We start from the raw sequence: 17354 nt of genomic DNA, 5'->3' as shown, positions 1-17354 counted from the left end.
CCTTGCCTCTCATTTTTATGCTGAAGTTCACAAGCAAGTTCCAGGGTCTCTAATACCTACTTGGGATGGGGTCAGGGTAGAGGTGTTGGGAGCAGATGTAGTCAGGCATGATCACTAGATGTATCTTATGCTTTCTTTGTGGATAAAGAGGAACAGAGGAAAATATTTTACTACATTATTTAGAGATACAAGATTGGAGTCAGTCTCCAAACAATTGTAACTAGGGCAATTTGCCCTGCTGTATCCTTTGACTTTACATTTCTTCTGGACTCCATTCTTTAAGCTTCAGGTCTCCAGCTTCTCTCCTGGACACAGCAAGCTATTGGTCCTAATCTTCCATCAGTACTTACTCTAAGGTAGATCCCATGCTGGGTCTTTGAAGCTTAACTGATACACAGGTACACTCTAACCCACCTTTGTACCCATGGTCCCTTTCCCTGGGTTGATGGTTTCAGAGATGTCTTACAGTGTTCAAAGGAGTTCAAGTGGAATAAGCTAGATTTTTTTAAAGCACAAAAGCACAGCATATGTCGTTTCTGCAAGACAATCATCAAATGACCGGTTGCAAGCTGCCAAATGCCCAAATGCAAGGAAGCAACAGAATCTCTGCACAGTGCTCACACAAAGACCAGCTGGGCTTCAGGAACTCAGCTGGCTTCTGTGCTGTTTCTGAGTCCTAGCAATAGCCAGAACTTTCTGTGTGACATAGGGTGAGGGCTGAGAGCTCCTTATGTTGACTCTAGAACTTCCTGCTTGTAGATGTCATCTAGAATCATGCACCTGTCTTTTCTCTTTGGTGGAGTGAGGAGCAGAGTTTTTTTGTGCTTTAAGATAGCCTGTGTACTTCTCTTCTTCCTGAGACCAAACATTTCCAGTGTCAAAACCAAAAGTGATCATGTTAGCTATCTTCTGCTGGGACAACTGAGTAGAATTACTGGATGAGGTTGGGTGGAAAAAAATCACATCCCAAATGTACCAGAATTTCTGTACCATGCTTGCATTCTCTCTCTCTCTCTCTCTCTCTCTCTCTCTCTCTCTCTCTCTCTCTCTCTCTCTCTCTCTCTCTTTCTCTATGTATCTCTCTGTTTCTCTCCCTCTCTGTCTATCTCTGTCTTTCTCTCTCTGTCTCTGTGTCTCTCTGTATCACTCTCCCTCCCTCTTTTTCTTCCTTCCTTTCTTTTTTGACTGTCCTTAATTGTATATTGGATATGAATTTTTCAAGTATCACATTTATCAGCAGTAAAAATGGTGCTGGGGAGTATTGTGCCTTCTCCAGGCTGCACGTTGAGAACCACCAATAGTGTGGTGGAACTTCTGGCCTTTCCAAGTCCACAAATCTTGCAGCCTAGTGATGTCAGCCCACATATCTCTCTGTGCCTGTGGACTGGCTTGGTAATCCACTGGGTGTCAGGATTTCTTCTGATAGCTTTATAAATGGATCAACGAGGATAACACCAAAAATGTTTATGTGGAACCTTCACCAACCCAGTAGGAATTCAGGACTCTCAAAGCCACACAATGGCACCCAGCTCTCTCTTCAGCAACAGATTGAAAGCTTTGGGCAAATTTCAGTTGGTTAACACCATGGACAGGCTTGTGGTAAGTTGAACCCTTAAGAACCAGGTGTTTGCAACCACCATGGTAGGCATGAATCCTGTAAATGACATAACCTTGCTTAGCTTTGAATCCCAGGATTCATGTTTTATTAGGCTGGGTGAAGCCAGGAACCCTATGCATGGCAAATAATTGGCAGTTTTGCCAGCAGGAAACCCTTAGAAGAAAGCACATCATATCAGACTGCTTCTTTTTCCATAACTCTTGGATGTTTTTGTATGTACTCAACTTGGCTCACCTGATGGCTACTCCCAGAGGAAAGGAAGAAGCCTTTCTCCCACAACCCCTTTTGCCCCATGCTTGCATTTTTGTTGATGACAGACTCACAGTATGAGGGATGGCTAGCTCAACAAAAAGCTGACAATTTGAATTTTATAAGGAGTTGACCTGTGTATAATGCCATTTAATCTTCACATATATTCTGAATGAAAATGTGATTATGAAACCTAGAACTTTGTACACATAAAGAAAAATACAATCTTGTAAATCAGTGTGTGTGTGTCTGTCTCTGTGTCTCTCTGTCTCTCTGTATGTCTTTCTGTCTCTCTGACTCTCTGTCTCTCTATTTCTCTCTGTCTCTATCGTTCCCCCCCCTGTGTGTGTGTGTGTGTGTGTGTGTGTGAGAGAGAGAGAGAGAGAGAGAGAGAGAGAGAGAGAGTGCTGTGCATCTTTAGGATGTGGGGGAGGAAGCTCCAGTGGCTACTCCTTGATAACTGCCTATTGACAGGTTGGTTACCTCTGTGCAGGGTCCTTATGGACTAGCAGTCTGAGCTGTCCAAATGTATTTTCTACATCACTGACACCTCTTTCATACAGCTGTCAAGAGATGACCAGGAAAGCAAGACTTGAAAATAAAACTTGGTATACATTTTTTTGTGTGTGGAATTTCATGGAACATACAAAATTATCCTCAGTTTTTGCAATGTAAACCTCCTTCTGCCTAGAAGAAATGGAAACTTCTGTTCCCTTTGCCTATCTGTCTTAGTGTCTGTATTACTGCACAAAACATCATGACCAACAAGCAAGTTGGGGAGGAAAGGGTTTATTCAGTTTACATTTCATCACCAAAGGAAGTCAGGACAGAAACTCACACAGGACAGGAACTTAGAGGCAGGGGCTGATTTAGAGTCCATGGAGGGTGTTGCTTACTGTCTTGCTTCCCCTGATTTGCTTATCTTGCTTTCTTATAGAACCCAGGACTGCCAACCCAGGGATGGCACCACCCACAATGGGCTGGGCCAGGGATGGCACCACCCACAATGGGCTGGGCCAGGGATGGCACCACCCACAATGGGCTGGGCCAGGGATGGCACCACCCACAATGGGCTGGTCCATCCCCATTGATTACTAATTGAGAAAATGCCTTATAGCTGGATCTCACAGAGGCATTTCCTCAGGGGAGTTTTCTTTCTCTGTGATAACACCAGCTTGTGTCAAGTTGACACATGAAACCAGTCAGTACAACATCTCAAGTAAGTTCAGACTGGAAAACATTTTCTTCTTGACAATTCTACATACCAGGTTTCCAAAAAGCCAAGAGAAACTACTGCTCTGACTGCCCTGCATTCTTTTGTGTACCTTATGTCTTTAGTGATACGAACCAAAAACCTCCTACTTTCTTGCACTTATCTTATAGGTATGGTGGTTTGAATAGGAATTGCCCCCATAGGCTCATATATATGAATGCTTAGCCATCAGAGAGTGGTACTATTTGAGAAGGATTAGGAGGTCTGGCTTGCCAGGGTAGGTATGGCCTTGTTAGAGGAAGTGTATCACTAAGGGTGTGCTTTGAGGTTTCTAAAGCCTATGCCAGTTTTAGTTCTCTTTTTTAGCATGCAGGTCAGGAAATGGCTTTCATATACTGCTCCAGTGTCAAGCATGGACTAACCCTCTGAACTTGTAAGCAAGGTTGCAACTAAATACTTTCTTTTTTAAGAGTTGCTTTGGTCATGGTATCTCTTCATAGCAATAGAACAGTGATTTTAAAAACAGGTTCCCTTCTATCCTCATAGCCACAAACTATGCATTTCTAAGTTTTACCTGGTTCTTTGGAAGGGCTGTCAGATGATAACATATTTGTGTTGGGTATTTATTTCTGTGTGTAGAAGAATGAGGCAGAATGGCCCTCATTGCTCATGCTTACCTAGACATTCTGTGTGATGAGGAGGAATTACCAAGCTCCAGGGTCTGTTTTATAAGCCAGCATTATTAGAGTTCTGCTATGGAAAGTATTGGGTGCTGGCTCAGCAGTCTTGACCTATACCTTCTATTCTCTCTTTTAATTTCTCTGTTTTTAAACCTTTGTCCTCTTTTCTGTCATCTTTCTGTGTTGAGTCTCCTTCCCAATTACTATCCTTTGATATCTCTCTTTCACATGAGAACCCAGAAGTAAGGAGAAATTCATGCCATAACCCAGGTACTCTCTGACTACTCATACCCTAAACACTGTTAGGTACACATGGAAAGGGAGATCAGGAGGATTTCAAAGAAAACCAAGTAGAAGCTCCATTAGAGCAGTTCTTAGCTGTACACAGGCCTGTAAGCCACAAGGGAATACTATTAAAATGCAGAGACTCATCTAGGAGGTCTGGGGTCCTCGTTTTTAATGAGCTTTCAGGCAGTACTAATGGGTTTCCTACCTGAAGACTCTGGATAAGTACTATTGAAAAGTGGTTCGAAGACAAACCATGTCAGCACAGCCCATGAGCTCTTATAAATGCATAGTGTCAGGGGCCCCTCCCAGATCCATGGGGGAACACTGGCTTCGTGTGGGTAGCTAATTGCTGTCCCATCTTGTTTGTTTTGTTGCAGTGTCTTCATCTTTCCTATCAAACTCCTTCAGAATTACATAACATAAACAGTTAGAGCTGCTCTGGGAAGGACTTGGTTAAATTAGGATCTGGTCAAGTAGGAAAATCACTAATTTCCCTAAGGAGCCCCAACAGTTCTGCTGGCAGCTGGCCCTCCTCTCTGAGTCGTTGGAGGCTGCAAACAGGACCCTGTGCAATGTTTGCAGAAGGTAATGTGGCTGAATTAATGATGATGCAGGAGCCGTCACAGAGGTGATTCTTGACTCTTTTAATTGAACCATTTCTCAACCCCAGTGCCGCCTTGCTGCCACCGCTACAGTCTGTACTTCTCCACTCAGAGACAAACATATTGTAGATTAATTCTCCCACTCAAACTGATAAACTATCTGACACATAATTTATACTCATTTATTTTTGCCTTAATCTAGCCCAACTCTTTTTCTACTACTCTGTCAGCCAGAGTGCTTTGAAGGAAATTCCTCTTCCATGTACAGTGCTCACATAGAGTTTAATCACTAACTGCAGAAGAAGTTCAGGGGCAAGGAAGATCCAGGCTTTCTGACTTTTTTTCTGGCAAAGACTCTTAGACATCACCATGCTTGAGTCCTTTTCATAGGATAAGCCACATATTGTTCCATTCCAAATAAGCTTTCCTCAAGCTGTTCTATCTTAATGTGTAAACTTGCCATACAGTGCTAGTTTTCCATTGCATTGTGCCATCTGCCTAGCCCCATTTGCCCAGACACCTTCCCTAATTGAAGATTTACACTCTAGGAGACCAAAACCATGTAATTTAGCTAGAGACAGATGCCTTTTTTTTTTTTTCATGAAGAAGGGAAGACCTACGGTTTTGATTATGGCCTCTGTAGCTCAGGACTCCATGATTTCTGGGCTTTTGGCCTTGCTTATACAGGTCCCTATGGTTACATCTTGCCACACCTAATACCTATGCTAGTGTATGGTTTTAGATACAAACTAAAGTGATATGAGAAACATCAAAACTGGAAATGCATCTCTTATATTTCAAAAGAAGTTTCAGTATTTGTCAGCATCCTTTTCCAACTTGGACTCCCATCTTGGTGCTTCCAGAATGTCCCATCCTGTCCCTGTTCAGGGTGTGGCAGGACCCAGAGTCCCAGCACATCTAGTCATAATATACTTGTTCTGTGGCTGAGCCTCTACTTGATGGCTCTCTGTAAGAGGATCTGAACAGAGTGAGGGAACATGGAGTTAATGCAGTACAGCTGGCAGGTATGTTCACGACAGTGCCATGAACAGTCTGAGAGACCTACTAAGACAAGTCATCAAACTTTCTTGGGATAGAGAGATGATAGAAGAAGACAAAGAATCTCCTTTGTAACAGTTAAGATTTGGGAATTTGCATGATGCTTTTCCACATAAAGCAAAGGCAAGAACTGTAGAGCCTAGTGAAGCATGAGTTTAAATTTTAACTTTTCATTCTAGAGGACAAAATCAAATAGGACAAGACCCTGTATTTCTTAGTAAAATTTTAAGTTGTGGCTATTTTTAGATGTCACTTTGGACTGTGTATCTGGGGATGCCTAGGTGCATGCCTATAGAGGGAGTGATGGGGATTCCAGAAGAAACTGTTGTTTCTTGATAAGGCCTAACTAACTTCATGATCAGCCTTTTGGCTCTGTTTATTGGATTTCCATTGACCACCTCATCCCCACAACCATATGATCTGATATGCCATTGCTCTGAAGAAAGTACACTGGCATTTGGTCTCCATCTCTTGGCTGAATCTTTAGAGAAATTTCTACAAATTAGGAAACTGTCAGATTCCATGCAGGTCTTTGGTACTAACTCTGAATGTTTTCTTTTCTTTTTATAATACAAAGTTTTTTTATGGTCTAATAAAAAATGTTACTCTTCATATCCCTGATCTCTGATTTTATCCTCACCTGTACTTATCCCTGGATCACATTTTTGATTCTGTCAAGATGAAGATATCTTGTGTATGGCAGGGGATAAAGGAGAAAAACACAAGTGAACAGAAAAGATTAAAAAGGAGCCTAGAGAGTAAATGGGTGACTTTGGCAGTACAGAGGAGGTGAGAATACCCTTCTCTGTCTCAGGGAAGAGGGAGGGACAAGATGCTGAGAACGTTCCATGATTGAAGATGCTGAGAGCCTCCCCCTGTCCCCAGCATTCAGCAAATATCTAGCCCAGCCCTGTGGATCCCCCCAAAGCCCCTTGCATTCTATCACTGTTCATGAACTCAACTCATCTCTGATTAAGCTGTAAATGAAGAGGATATCTGGAGTTAGAATCCTCAAACTAAAGCCATCTTTAGCTTCCTGCAATACTCACTTTTATTTACAGACAAACAAGTGATCTCAACCCTAGAAGGGACTGTGGTAACTCCTGCCACTTTGCCAGACATATTCAACAAGTCAAGACCTTAGAGTTGTGGATGCTCAGAGTTCAAGTTGCTCAGGGCAGTGGGCAATCTCATCTTGAAGCAGGAAGAATAGATATGAAAAGTTGAGGATATACTACTGAGAACACATTGGCTGTGTGTGAGATTGCAGGATGCTCCAAATGTAGGGACAAAAAGCTAGTGTCCATCTATAAAGGATTCTCTTACTTATCTTAGGAACAGTGTTCTTCGAGCAGAGGCAAGGGCCTCTGAATTTATTCCCACGGTCAATGGGAGCTCATCATTGCTTTTGTGCATAGCACAAATCTTTTTATTCTTTTACTGTTCCTCTGCTCCATTTTCTTTTTCAGTCACTTTTCTTTTTTTTAGTCTAAGTTTAAGCACAAATATCAGAAATCATGCTAAGTATTGCAAACATAGGGAAACCACCAGTTGGGATACGTTGCAAAGGTGCCGGATGGGCTAAGAGATGCACAAAGAGGAACAGTTTGGGAACAGCAGGAAGCTAACATTGCCTAATGTCTGGAGAAACCCAAGCAGAAGTTCTCCGGCCCAATGGCTCATGGTACTTGACATTGTTGGGGGCTGTGGTTATTCAGACTCATTGGGGCATTGCAGAGAGAAAGAGTCAATTGGAGGATACAGACGCCAGCTCCTGCCACTGCTGAATTCTTGCATTCTGCAGGTGCTGGTCCCTCTGGCCATCACATCCTGCAGCCCTTGTTGAATAGACCAGAGCAAGAGAGGGCAAGAACAGTGTGAAAGATAAGAAGGCAATGATTGGCACATTCCTCTATCCTCCACCGTTCAATCCTTCTCTGAGTCTTTCTCTCTTCTCTCTTCTCTGTTTCTATGGGGAACAAAGATATCCACTTCATAAAGGACATTAGAGAATTAAAGTAACAAACACAAAGCAGTTTATGTCCATGCAAAGCCAGCCACCAGTCTACTAGAATGGCCGCTGTGTTGAGTGAGTGCAGAGAACAGCTTTTAACCCCTAATGTAACAAGCTCCTCCAGCCCCTCCTCTTTGGCTGAGTAATCAGGAGAGTGTAATCTTACACTCATCCAGGTTTTCTATTTCTTTCTCTCATTTTCATTTCTCCAGCAAAAGCCACCAGCAGCTTCATCTCTATATTTAATGTTTTACATTATGTTTATTGTAAAGCTTTTTGGGACAGTAGCCTGGGTATGTCAGAAGCTTGTGAGACAAGCTTGGTGGGCTGTTACTTTTTACTCCGAACTTGTAGATGTGGAAGAGGTAGCTCAGCTGCCTACACCAGCAGACTCTAGCAGGGGCTGGTGTTTCCTGATTAACTGTTATATGACTTAAGATGGTTCTGGTCACTTTGGAAACTAAACCATCGCTATCATTGATGCATTCAATGGACACCTACACTTGTACCAAGAATTACTAGCTGGGAGACAAGGGGGTGGATTTAGAAACATCTCTTCAGGTGCAGGTACATGAAACATACTCCCTTTTCTTCCTAGACTTATGTAAATGGGCTCCTCCAAGTTTCCTGTGTCTTACTGTTACCTGTACTGCTTTTGCTTAAAGACCATAGGGCAATCTCTGAGTGATTCAGAGTCAGTGGACTGCCATACCCACTGGAATCTCCTGGACACAGTGAAAAGAAGAAGAACATGTGAAACAGAGTATTTACCTCAGAACCCTAGTCTCATGAGAAAATGTGACATCCCCAGCATTGTGGACAGAGTCTTATGATTCTGACCTGGCTTTTCAAGGGCTATTTGTAAGGTACACAGAAGGTCAGTGGGGGTGAGTGGGGTCTGCAGAGGCTTCCTGGATAAAGAGATTTTTGGCCTGGGCAAGAATGAATTGCATCCCAGAGATGAACACAGCAATTTTTGATGTGCACTCAACTCGACCTTCTGGTTTTGGACACAATACTATTACTGGCATCTTCTTCAAGCTATGGAAACAGCCAACAGTACAAGGCAGAAACACAGAGCTCACATGCATTGCTTTATTGCAATCTTAGTTTAATGACCGTATTCTATTCAATCACTTGAGCCTGTGGGACTTAAATTTGTGATGATGGGATCATGACTCTATTCCTGATAACACAGATCTAGAACACATGGAATCTTGTGGTTCCATCCAGTTGCAGCTCCAGGGCCTGAACTGATGACTCACCTGAGCCCAGGGCACAAGACCTCTAATTTACATGGAGCAATATAGAATCCAGAGAGCCCTAGTTCTTTCTCCTCAGTGCAGATCCTCATCCCGTCTTCTCTGCTGTAGTGCATGTCTTGGAGCTGCTGATCCAATTAGATACCCCCAGATTCATTATTCTTGTTGGCTCTGATGTAGGTCCTTGCATATGGGCCCACAGAGTATAGCAGCTAGGTAGGCATCAGTTCTCATGAAGCAGAAACTGCCATCGGGCAGAAAGGCAAAGGGTGACATGGGGATGGGTTGTTCTTTGTTCCCTGTCTACCTTTTACCCCATATCATAGTCCATAGTCCTGCTGCTGGCTGTGGACACCTCAAGGCCCCTCAGATGTCCCTACAATGATCCATGACAGCTCATCAGGTTTCCAGTTTGTTTCTCAGACAGGGATGCTACCGTCCAGAGAGGCTCATTAGTATCTTGCTGGAAGGAGACCAGGCACTTACTCCGCTGTGGCAGTTTCCAGCCTTCCACTGGCACTGTGCACTCTTGTGATGGGGATGCAGCAATGCCTTGCTCAATGGAGGCAATAGGAAGACGTTATGCATTTATTTGCTTCTGAGGACTTAAGATAACTTAAAAGAGTCACCTTTTCCAACTCTCACAAAGTCCTAACATGTTTTTTAAGCTGGAAAGAACAAAAGTGGAGCCATGGAGAACGGAGCTACTGTGTCTACGGAAATAAGCATGAATGTTATCCATACCTATGTGTTTTCTGAGGGAGGATAGGGAGGAAAACTGCCAGTGACATCCATGCTCCTGCCGTGGGCTGGCACAGTGGAGATGAGAGCAGAGAACTGTGGACTCTCTCAACGTGTCCCGGAAGCAGCAGCTGACAGGGAGTCTTTGAAAACAGCATGTCTACACATCACTCAGGGAGCTTGTCAGCATGTCCATTCTATGACAGTAGGTTTGCTATGACTAATTGAAGACTTCCTGGCACTACTGTGCAAAGGGAGGACATTCGTTAATTTTTCTAGAATAAAATCCTTTCTGACTTCTTTAGGTAAAGTTCTTTTGTTCTTCTGGTTTCTAAAGTTCTGATGGTTCCTTTGTTTCATGGACACACTAAAATATGTCTCTTAAACTTAACTTATCATGTAAAAAATGAGATAGAGAGATGCCAGTGACCATGCCAGGGATGAGCCATCCATGTATTGCTTTGTAGGGACTGGAATGATCCTGGAAGGATGGCAGAATTCCTGAGAGATCAAATTCGTAAGCTGAAGGGAGGTATAGAGCTCTTACCCAATTTTCCTATTTAATGGTAATGAAGGCAGTAGAGGGATAGCTGAGTGGTACAGGAGTTTCTTGGCCTATGTAAGGGTCTGGGTTTGATTCTCAGGACTGCATCAATCAATCAATCAATCAATCAGTCAGTCAGTCAGTCAGTCAGTCAGTCAGTCAGTCAGTCAGTCAATCAATCAACCTATTGATCAAATGAACACTGAGAGTTGCTCTAGTTTGATTTCTGTTGTGAGAAACACCATGATCAAAATTAACAGGGGGGAGGGGGAGGAAAAGGTTTCTTTGGCTTATACTTTTATATCACAGTCTATACCATCAGGGTAGAAGGTCACGCCAGGAACCTCGAGGCAGGAACTGAAGCAGAGGCCATGGAGAATTGCTGTTTACTGGTTTGCTTCCTTTCCCCAGCTTGCTCAGCTACTTCGCTTGTACAATGCGGACCCATCTACAGCTGGCTGTACCTTTGAGCATCAATTGGCAGTTAAAAAATTGCCCCACAGACATGCTCATAGGCCTATCCTATGGATGCAATTCCTCAGCTGAGATTTGTGCTTTCTGGATGACTCTAGTTTATGTTAAGGTGACAAAAACTAACCAGTGTAAAACTGCAAGCCCCTTATTCCCAGAGACAAAGAACCATTGTTCATAGGAGCATAGACTGGCTGTGCTGTGAGAGATTTGTGGGACTGAGTTTTTCCAAAACACCAACCAATGTATAGTTTTATATGAAATGTGATTTTTTAAAATATTGGCAATTCAAATGGTAAGAAGAAATAATTCATATTCAAAATAGGATACGTCACAGTTAAGACGGGTTTCCTGCAGAGGACACCTGCTTGCTTTCAGCCTTTGACTCGTGTGTACATCAGGGGTTGAAGAGTGGATGTCTCAGTGCAGAGCCAAGGCACAGAAAGAGTCCTTGCTGTCTTTCTTCTGACTCTCTCATCCCGAGAAAAATTTCTTGTCTAAATAAAGAAAGGAAGCTTGCTGACAGGCAGGATGAGGGCGGTTAATCAAACTGCAGAATTCTCTCTTCATGTATCCAGAATGAGAGAAGACATTTGAAACATTTGAAGTCAGCTCAGAGCATTCTTGGTATCTGCCTTCAGGAAGAGTGTGTCTGTCACCTTACAGCAGGCAACTGGGGATTTCTCTGAGCTGACTTAGTAAGAAGACCATAGAAAGTTTCCAACATCCACCTGCACACTGGCTGAGAGAGTGTGTGTGGTAGCCTCAGGGCAGCCAGGTCAGTGCGAACTATAGTGCCTCTGTATGGTAGAGATGTTTTATAAGTATGTGACTGAAGCATTAGTGTGTTGTGATGCTTCGTTATCCTTGTCCACTTGAGTGGACTGAGAGATACTTCAGGGATTAGTAAACGTGTGGTGTGCCTCTTAGGCCTTGCCACAGACAGCTCACATGGGCCCTGGTGTATGGAAATATGACAAAACATAGCAGGTGGGGGCTACTTGTAGGAAGTGGATTACTGTGTGGTTGTCACTGTGGTTGTATATTGTCCTAGCCCTTTCTGGCATTCCTCTTTTCTCTTCTTTCTGGCTGGACCTTGGGAATCACTCTTATTTTCCATTATGATGGACTAACCCCCTCCACAGCCATGAGTCAGAATAAATCCTCCCTCGTCATAAATTGTTTGTTAGGTGTTTTTGTCACAGCTATGCAAAAAAAAAAAAAAAAAAAAAAAAAAAAAACACATACACACGCATATGCACAAACACATGCACGCACACGAATTTTTACAAATTGAAAATATCTGTATGTATTAGCTATTTTTATCTATTTATTTGTGGTTTCAGGGAGATTTCAGGCCATAGACGATTGGCCTTATGCTTCTGAGACAGAATGTCACAGAGATGGAAACATGTCACAGAGGACAGCTATTCACATCATGGTTGAAACATGAACGAGGGAACAACCAGAAGCAGGGCTGGGCAGGAACATTTGAAGTCCTACCCCTAGTGGCCCACCTTCACTCAGTAGGTCACCTCCTAAAGGGTCTACAAAGTGTTGAGAACACAAGCCTGAGAGGGACTTCTCAGATCTATATCAGAATGTCATAGAGCCACTGCCCAAATCTAGAAACCACAAGGCATCTCCCAAGATCCCGTCATATTCCATTTCTAGTTATTCCCTTCAAAGTGACCACTGTTCTAACCTAGCCTATCTGCCTTCCTATTACTTATCTTCTACATGCCCACCTAATAACTGGGACAAATTCTGAAAAACATACTATGTGGATTTATCATGGTATGGACATAGCATTATGACTGTAAGACGGATATGATAGAAATTGCATATCTGATATGTTTCAGCAACTTTTTGAGACTTGGGAATTACTTCCTGAGTCTTTAGAATTTTCTGAGTGAACTTCCATCCAGAATGGACTGTTCCTACTCAGGAATTTGCTACAACAGACCACTGTTGCTGCTGAACAATATGTCTTTTTTTAGTTCATGACTATATATTTATGTTTGCTTTTCTTTGCTCAGTGTTTTGTTGAGAGCAATTCTTTCATACTGTGTGCAATTATTTTGTGGTGTATTATTGATGTATACTATTATATGTGTGTATACCAGTATCCATTCAACAATGAACATATATTTGGGTAATTTTCATTTGTGTCTACTACAAATTATTTCACTATTAAATTTTTGGTAGCTATTTGTACATGTTTTTTTGTAATATATGGATGGAAATAGGATTTATGTGTTATGGGATATAAAAAGGCTAATTATTTGTACTACCAACACTGATCCACTGTAGCTACATGAGAGTCACATAGCAGTGTTGGATTGTGCCATAGCCTCACATGGCTTGCTTAAGAACAGAACAATCTCCTCTTTTCTCAGTGGTGATAGAGAGTATACATTACTGTTTAGATTTATATTTGTATGGTAGCTAGTTGAGTTGACCAGCTAAAAAATGTCCAGCAGCCATATGGCTCAGATTGCCAGTATTTCTGTTTATTGAATGAAAGAATAAGATGCTGTTCAGTCGCTAAACAGTGCTTTTACTTGGATATTTTAACTTCAGTATTGACTAACTTCTCACTTCCATTTGTTTGAGTACATTTACTTTCAACTATTCCAACTATTCCAAGTAATGTTATTTCAACTACTCAAGTTATTCTATAACTAAGGTCATAGAGATGCTGTTTCTTAAACAGCATTTTACATTTCCATTTCAAATAGAAATCTGAAGATTTTTTTGCAACCTTTTAGTGACTCCCCCAATTTCAGTGACTCCACTGTATGTCTAAGAGGTTATAATGTTTAAAGCAAAAACCCCAAGCCAGCTTTTGGGCTCTCCATCATACATTCTCAGAAGTCAGCTCAGCAGCTTCTCTGGGCCTTGATTTCTCAACATAGAGTGAGCCTTCCTTATAGTTTTTTTGTGAAGAGTGGATGTAGTAGCATGGCCTTTGTTCTTTGAACGGGTGTTCCTCACTCTCAACAAGTTCATGTGTTGAAAGCTTTGTCCTAAGTACAGTCACATAGAGGAAGATGTTGAGGGCTCTGCCTTCATGAGTGGAGTAACAGATTAATGGGCTGATGAGGGAGTAGCCTTCATTATGAAAGTGATCTCTCTCTAGTACACTTGTTCTGCCTCACTATGTGTTGCCCATTGCCACGTTAGGATACGGGGAAGAGAATGACCCTTACTTGATGGCAAACCAATTCTTATACCTCGTGCTTGCGATTTCTTGGTTCCAGAAGTATGAGTCAAATAAACGGCATACAAGGTTGAGAACAGGAGACTCTGACTCTTGGAATTGCCTGCACACAGGTTAGGTTTCTCCAGGATTCTAGCTTTCTTGATTTGTCACCCATGCTGGGGTGGGCATTTAATGATCAGCACTTTATATATGATAAATGCTTATTATATCCTAGTTTTTATTAATGGGCTTTACTTAAGCCAAGAGAAAAAGAAGGAAGATTAGGGAAGGCAGACATGGGAAATTACTCCGTTGAAATGTTGGTGAGGATGGAAGGGAAGGGATAGAAATCCCTTTACTTGTCTTTCTAGAGCATTAGACTGCTCTAGACAGTTTTTTGTTTGTTTTTGTTTTTGTTCTTTGTTTTGTTTTGTTTTTTACCTTTATGAAGGTTTTAAGACTTTTATTCTGGAAAGGCAAAGCAGCAAATTCAGAGAGTCCACAGACATAATTGCAACATTTGTCTTCTCCCATAGGGTTTGGGGGGCAAGGCATATGCAGTCCCATTGATCACCCTAAAGTCATGAATGGATATTCATTGGTCACTTCAATGGGAAGCACCATGGTCCTGGGTAGAGACTCTGCTGGTAGTTTAAAATTTCACTTACTTACCTTGTTTCCAAGAGGCAGATTGTCCTTTGAGGCCGGGACAAGTGATGTTCTCAGAGTTAGGTCCTGTGGGATAATGGGTGACTCCAAGCATCAGAGATATTTCTGGGACACTGAGTTAAGATTCCAAGAATCTTTTCTAGACTTGAGTATTTTCTTGTTCAGATTACTTTCTCATATGCTAGGAGTAACTATGATACATTGTATGTAAATTTCATTTGCATTTTCTTTTTAAAATATTAATACATCTCCTTATCTCCCATGTAGCTAGTTATTTGGTATGGTGTACACCTTGCTCTTTTTCTGTGTAGCCATTAGCTACTTCTGTTAAGTAGCTCTTTAGCTTAATTCTAGAAGGTTATTGTTGGGTTTGAAGAGGCTGAATAAAGAAAGACACAGGCTGACCCCTCCCTAGTCCTCATTTTCAGATGGCCAAATAGCTGCCCCTGGAATCTGACTTGGGTATTTTTTGGGGGCTAGTCCTGAGTAGGAGATGAACTCAGATGAGTATTTATATCTGTTTTTGAAGCACAGTTGCTTCATCCCAAGTTTGCTCAGTTCAAATGAGAACTTTCTGCTTACTTAATTGTTTACAGAAATTCACACAAATGAGATTAGCATTCACGAAAAAAGAAAGACAACAAGATAATTAAGTCTGATTACTCCAGAGCAGGTCGGTGACAGCCCTGGAAATGTGCCAACACTAATTGGCTGGAGATATTTCCCCTCCAGTTAATTGCAAATGGTCATTGAAAGCCCTTGAAATTAACTCAGGTCCCTAAGAGGAAGTGTGGAGAAGGGATTTAGAAGTGTGAAGGAGACCAGGGCTAGGGACAGAAACCCACCAGAGATTTCCCAGAGCAACATTTCACTCACATTCTTAAATCTTGTCTCTTCTCTAAGCTAGGTCTTCTGACTATCCTACAGCATTTGAAAGAAGGTGAGGAGGAGGGATGAAGGAGAACATTGAGTTCCTGTCAGAGCAGATACCTTAGTTTTCTGTCATTCCCTCCTACTTGGACTCCATTGTGACCTTGGGCAAGAACTGAATTGGGAATGGAAAGGACACAAAGATATCTTAGTCTTCAAAACACTGACCACACACCTATGATGCTTTTGAAAGGCAGGGTGATGTGCAGAGAATTGTGATGACAGCATCAGAGGAAACGGGAGATGAGTAGATCCAGAAGATTAGATGAATCAGAGACTTTATTGGCAAGGTCCCTTTGAAGTAAGAGCTTAAAGAGTAAAATGTAGGTGCATGGGTAAGTGGGAGAAGGGGGAGCCCTGAGTCAAAAGATATCTTGGGTGTGGTGTGTTGAGGAAAGCAGCCACATGCTGGTAAACCTGCAGTGGTTTGTCACCAAGAGATGCCCTTGTCTTGATACCAATGATTGTCTGTCGAGCAGAATCTTATGGGAATCAGGGGTTTCCATGACTCAGCAAGAAGGTGCACATTCTAGGGGATAGAGCAGCACAGTAACAGCCATTTCCTTGCCTTCCTAGTCTTTGCTATTTGTGGTAAGATGAGCCTCATCATCCCTCTGCTTTGGACATGGAAACTGACTAATTCTACTTTGTTGCCTATAAACAGTTCCTGGCTTGGAATGGGATTATGAGCTATGACAAGTCAAAGAGATTCATGGAGATTTTAAATTTTTCAGCATCTATGTTGCATTGCGTGGGGCTAGGTTATACAAATGAGTGTTTGGCCATCCCAGCAGCCATGTCTAAACTTCAGGAGAAGAGTCAGTTCCGTGAACATGAGGAAAAGACAAAACAAAACAGAGAAGAGGGACAAGATGAGGGAGATGCTTAATACCAGTAGTTGACACCTGATCCAGCTAGGTTCTTATCATTTAGTTCTTGACTGGGCTATTGTTTGGATATAGTTGAGTGTATCCCCTCAGGGTTTCTGTGTTGGCAGCTTGTTCTCCAGTGTGGACATTAGGACAAGTTGGAATCTTTAAAAGATAGGGCCTGGTCAATGATTAGGTCATTGAAAACACTGCCCTTGGAAAAGATTAATATAGTTTTTATAAAATAGCTTTGTTCACACACACAAAAAAAGGTTGTTACAAAAGATCAAATCTTCTCCCTGACCTTGGATTTCCCGTTTCCTGATACAGTGTTTCTCTCCTGTGTGTGCTTATGACTCAATGTTATCCCTAGGTCACAGTGAGAGGGAACCTCATGCAAGCAGGTACCATGAGCTAAATAAATGTCTTTTCTTCATGAATTGCCCAGCTCTAGGTATTTTGTCATGGCAATGGAACTAATAATTCACCCTTTTCTCAATGCACAATGTGCTTGTGACTTATAACTTGGAGTCCTGTTAGAGGAGTATGTTTTCATTAAACAAAATTATGTACTATATATTGTCAATCATATCCAAAATGAGTGTTGAATTTCAGTTGAAACTTGCATCAATAGACTAGATGATTAATCAAGGTACATTTGCTATAAGAACTTGCTTTGTTTCTTCATGGTAGCCTTGAGGTACCAGTAGCTCCTTTCTCTGGAGTCCTGAAGAATTAGGGCAGTGACCTCTCAGATGCCTTGCTCATGGACATTTCTCTGACTGCAGGTCTGGTGGTGGCCAGATTCTTCCTGGGAGCCCAGGCAGGTGTGCTTTGATCCACTGGGTTGTGCCTTCTCCAGTCTCACTACACGGTAGCTTGGACTCTCTAGAACTCTATTTCCACCTCTCAAAGTGAGTGTGGTCTTAGGGGGACCCCC

At 42.2% G+C, this 17354-nt stretch overlaps 1 pseudogene across 1 annotated transcript; it reads right to left on the bottom strand.

Moving 5' to 3' along the window:
* Positions 1–1233: 1233 nt before the first annotated feature.
* On the bottom strand, positions 1234–9101 carry LOC308425141 (large ribosomal subunit protein eL15-like; annotated as a pseudogene). The gene is made up of 3 exons: positions 8989–9101; positions 7472–7547; positions 1234–1842 (listed from the first exon to the last, which is right to left on the bottom strand). The product of its transcript is annotated as a large ribosomal subunit protein eL15-like (transcript).
* Positions 9102–17354: the final 8253 nt, after the last annotated feature.

The sequence above is a fragment of the Micromys minutus genome, assembly GCF_963924665.1.
Source record: "Micromys minutus genome assembly, chromosome: 10".
Lineage (NCBI taxonomy): Eukaryota > Metazoa > Chordata > Mammalia > Rodentia > Muridae > Micromys > Micromys minutus.
The sequence above is the reverse complement of the archived record's forward strand: the minus strand, read 5'-3'. Positions and strand labels throughout refer to the sequence as shown.